Source organism: Arachis ipaensis, chromosome B10 (genome assembly GCF_059453495.1).
Source record: "Arachis ipaensis isolate K30076 ecotype BB chromosome B10, ASM5945349v1, whole genome shotgun sequence".
Classification (NCBI taxonomy): domain Eukaryota; kingdom Viridiplantae; phylum Streptophyta; class Magnoliopsida; order Fabales; family Fabaceae; genus Arachis; species Arachis ipaensis.
The window spans coordinates 141,575,420-141,580,670 of NC_142435.1; the positions used below are offsets into that span (position 1 = coordinate 141,575,420).

The following is a 5,251-nucleotide window of genomic DNA, read 5'->3' on the forward strand; positions in this document are numbered from 1 at the left end:
ATGATTTTGATTCTGATTTGTTGGAGAGTTAGAAAGTTGGGAAGCATGAGGAATGTGAATTAGATTTAGCATTCCCTTATGACAGTTGCCTATTTACGGATGAGTGAGAACATAGGATGAATATTTGGTGAAAGGAAGTTTAGGATGCTTAAATTGTATTTATTTGGCACTTTTACCGTACTGGAAACCCATGGGTCGGGGGTTCTCATTCCGTATATATCTCTTGTTTTTAGATACAAGTCCAGGTGCTCAGAAGTGAGCTGTGGTTCATCTGAGAGATGGCAAAGATCTTTATATTCTCTACTTTATATTTTTCTTAGAATCTCTCCACCTTTACTTTGAAAAACTTATATTATGTATTGAACTCTTTTGAACTTGCCTATAGAGGCTCTTATGTTTCTTTTGGGAGAGATTAGGAGATATTGTTGTCAACTACTTTCTTACTGTACCCTAGCCGGCCCAAACTTCGCGGGTCGCGACTAGTGGCTAATTACTTATGTCATATATCTATACACTGTCCTTCTCTTATTCTCTTTTGTGACTTTATCTGTATATCGTTTTCGGCTTCACGCTTTATCTTTTAGTTGTCGATGCGTGAGTGATACGACTTCTGATTTTATTTTTACTCTCTTTCAGGCTTCTCGTTTAATATTTCCTTTCAATATATATATGGTTATGTATAAAAAAAATCCACCTTGAGAGTCGTACAACCTTATTATCATTGACTTATGACTCGAGCATAAGGATTTGGATATTAGGGTGTTACAACTATAATTCCTAGTATATTGTTCAACCATACTAAAACTATCAGCTATAGTCTTCAGTGTCATCTTCATCCTCATCATCATCATAGTCCTCATCCAAAAGCGATTGAGGGTGGCGGCGGTGGCGGTGGCGGTGGTAGTGGAACTGCACTAGAACTACTTGACTTCACTTGGACTCCTAATATAACAGAAAATGATAGTTTAAACATCAATAGAATATCTTGCACAAATTCTAAAGAATTACAATCCAAAGCAAAATTTGTCGCAACAGTCACAAACCATCAGAAACGAAACCTGATCAGGTGCATAGAGAGAAGTGAAGAAAATATACCTTTTTCTTTACATGTGTGCCAAATTTTAAAAGGGCATCTGGCATAATTTGTCCAGCTTCTCTTGATACATTCACAAGCTTCCCAGCAAGACCCTGAATATTTCCATCCAATAGTGGCGAAAAAAAGTTGAGAAACAGCATGACAGGCAAATGAAGAACCTCAAATACATCGGGCATGGATACCACCTTATTCTGCTGTGTGAAGAATGTATGGGCAACACCCTTTTTATTAGCTCGTCTAGTCCGACCAATTCTATGAACATAATCTTCTGTAGTTAAAGGAAAACTATAGTTGATAACAACTTCAACATCTGGAATATCCAATCCACATGCAGCCACATCAGTAGCAATCTGCCCAATAAATTATAAATTAGGTCAATTAAATGACCGAAAAAAGCCACACACACTGTGTAGAACAATTGAAAGACCTCAAACCCTATTTATGGACACTCTCCACAACAGACATTCAGGGGAGACAAAAAACATATAGCTAAAAAAAGAAAACAAGAATAAAAATAGAAGGGAACGCTCAGTTGATAATCTATTTGCATTCTATTCAGTTTGGATGAAGATCAGTGGAAATAACAAAGTGAATTTATGTCCATTCACTAGTGATGTAAAAGATGGACTTTAGTTTTATGACAGAACCTGAACTAGTTTATCCAACAGTATAGTATATCGTAACATATGGCAGTCACAAAGCTAACCTTGCTAAACTAAATGTTGACTCTTATCACAAACAGAAGTTGGATGTAAAGCATTATATGGATAAGGCAGGAAGATAAATTACTGCTAAAAAGAAATTTACATGGTAAAAATAATGAAAGGAAAATAATCAACCCCCAACATGTCAGTATTTCAGAGAAAGGAACACCAAATCTTGCTGGTATTACCAATTCATAATCATAATCGCAGTTTGAAGCAGCATACCATTAAAGGGCAGCTCCCATTCTTGAATAATGAAAGTGCCTTTGTACGATCATGTTGTGCATTGTCTCCATGTATGGACACAACCTTCCAACCTCTGAAAAGAATTTATCATGTCACAAGTAGCTAATGTCAACAACAAACACTACATGTGTACACACACACACACAACATACCCTTGTTGAAGCATCCTTTCAACTCGTGTGGTTTCCATTTTGTACAAAACAAAGATCAATACTCGGTTCTTGATAAAAGATACACACTCTTATCAACATGTAGAACAAAATAGTTAAGTCTAAAGATATCAACTATCAATATGCTTCATGATAACTCGTCCTTTTTAGGCTACAAAAATACATGTATATGTTCATTGAAAACCAAATGAACACTGGAAAATGTTAGGAATTAAGGATAGCAACAACTTGATCCAATGTATTAACTATTCACTGCTTCCTGGGAAGATATCTCTAGTTTTAAGGATTAATTATCATGGAGAGAGACCTCTGAGATTTGTGGTATTTTTCCAGTAAAGCAACCAGTCGCTTATCACGCGCACAGTCTAGATTTGGTCAATACAGACCTCAACTATCTGCATGACATCATGATTCGCAGCTAAGTCTTCTGAATCTACAACAACCTGTCACAAGTTCAAAAATCAGTTTCCACAACAACTAAATAAAAAACTAGTTGAAAGCCACTTCTAAAATCTAGATACAGACCTTTACAGGGTTGGGATCCATAAACTCCTATGCTAACTGATGAACTGGTAAGGGCCAAGTAGCGCTAAACATCACCATTTGGCGAACTGCAAATTATTAGAATTCCTTCAATAAAATCCATTAACATCTGTACCCATTAAGTCGAAGATCCAAGTTAAATTTACCAGGGGTTATATCCTTAACAAACAAGGAAACTTTTTTACTGTATAAAGAAGAAAAATCATGACACCCATCTCACTAATATATCACGAGTCAAGATTATGGTCATAATCAAATGATAGGAAATTATAGCATTCCAAAAAAGAGGGATATATGCTAATAGCTAAGGACATGTACTTTGCACACTATTGAAATAGGAGGTTGAAGTCCATCACGCCTCCTGGTTTCTGTGTTTGTGTACAAATATATAAAATTATATGTGAATAACAAGGAGGTAATGTTCATTTTAGTCCTTTGACTAAGTAGGAATAACTCCATTTAGGCAGACACTTAATCAAAGCTACCACACACATTGAAATATCTATTATTGTCAAAATAGATTTGAATGTAATGTTTCATCTCAATGAACTAAGCAATAGGCAAAGTGCGACACAATGGTTTTGAAAGATAAAGAGCCTAAAATCAATGAAACAACAACCTATGCATTAAAAGATAAGAAGCATACTTGTTTTGCAATATGATCCCCGGATAGAAGCAATATTTCATTTATCATACAATACTCAATGCAATACAAGCAACAACACAACACAAGCAATACTCAATGCAATACAAGCAACAACACAACACAAGCAATATTTCCTTTATCATAAAATACTCTAGAAATCAATGAAGTTTACAACACAAGAATTGCACTAACCTGAACTCGAAGCAAAAAGTTGAAGGGATTGGACCAAAAAGCTCTGAGCGAACACATAAATTAGTCTTCTAACAATCAACTACTGTGTAATGAGAGAGAGAGAGAGAGAGAGAGAGGGAGGGAGGGAGGGAGGGAGGGAGGGAGAGAGAGAGAGAGAGAGTTAGAGTTGTGGTTATATAATAAATACTAATTATGGAACGCACATTCAGCAAAGAAAAAATATGAAATTTGATATAACAAAGTACATTCTTTAAGAGCAGGTTTATTCTCAACAATCTGAAACTAAATATTTAGGCAAAATTGAATTTACTATTCTCATCAATCATCAAACAAGAATGCATTATTAAAGAGCAAACTAGAAATCAATATTGCAGCTAGCATCAAGTTGGATTTCACCAGCTGGTATTGAGCTTCTGGATTCAATCAATGCTAATAGTAGCAATAGATAATGGACAATGATCAAAATAGAACTTTTATATATATTTGTATTATAATAGTAGCAATAAAATCTCGGCATTCTACACCCAATATGTATATATATTTGTATCATAATAAATATATATTGAGACTTATTAAAAAAAAGAAGAAGAGGAAGAAAATAATATCTTAACTATTGGATGAAGAGGGAAGTGAAGGAGGGTGGTGCATGACAAGATCCATTGGAGATAACTATCTTCTTCTCTTGTAAGAGTATTCTGCTTTAGTTTTATTCTGTTTTAGTATTTGTGGATTGTGAGGCAGGCCTGTGCTAGTTCGGATCTCTGAGAGTAATATATAACTAGTAGATAATACCTTGAAAACTGAATCAATTGAGTAATTATCTCCAAGCCTAAATTATCCCCAAGCCTAGGATCCACTAGTTCTTTAAGACCACCTTTAGGATCTAGTTGATAAAAAACTTGATGAAACTGCCATAAAAATCACCAGAAAAATTAGAAAAGAAGGAACATAAAGATAATCTGAATTACTTATGTAAAGCCACTAAGCCCTCTAATGTTATCAATTATCACACACAAAAGAAGAAGTAATGCATAGTAGGGTATCAAAATTCACCAAAGCTATAAGTCCCTTGATTTCATCACCACCATTGATCACAGCTTCTTTAGCAGAAATAAGCTCATAAAGCTCCAAAAGCAAAGACATCTAATTTAGGAGAAACTCTGCCATATATATACCTGCAAATAAGAGAATAAAATGGTTCAATGGTATAATTAAATTTGATCCCTTAAGTGCATATTCTGTTTTGCCATGTGAATGTGTCAATTTAAAGTAACAAACATGATTCATCATACTCTGGTGGCAGGTACATAGTGGGAGCTGATGAACTTCCAATATCAATCAGCTTTGCTTAGTCCGAAATCCGTAACTTGCAGATTAATTAATACACAGTATCTCACAGAATTATAGCACAAAGAAAAGAGTAACAAGATCACATAAATCATCAAAATGTTTCATACCTTTCCATGGAAGATAGAAACTCAAGCTCAATCAGCATTATGTGAGATTATACCTAAAATTCACTAAATTGATAAAATAATTGATAAACCTACAACAATCTCAATCAGTATCAACAGCAACAAGAGGATAGAAACTGCGGAAAAAAATTGATAAACCTAAAATTGGCACAGAAAAATTGAGCCCTAAGCACCAAAAT

The 5,251-nt window shown here is 34.7% G+C and overlaps 1 pseudogene; it reads right to left on the reverse strand.

Annotated features, from left to right (window-relative positions):
* Positions 1-807: 807 nt before the first annotated feature.
* LOC110268493 (DEAD-box ATP-dependent RNA helicase 5-like) lies at positions 808-2,762 on the reverse strand (annotated as a pseudogene).
* Positions 2,763-5,251: the final 2,489 nt, after the last annotated feature.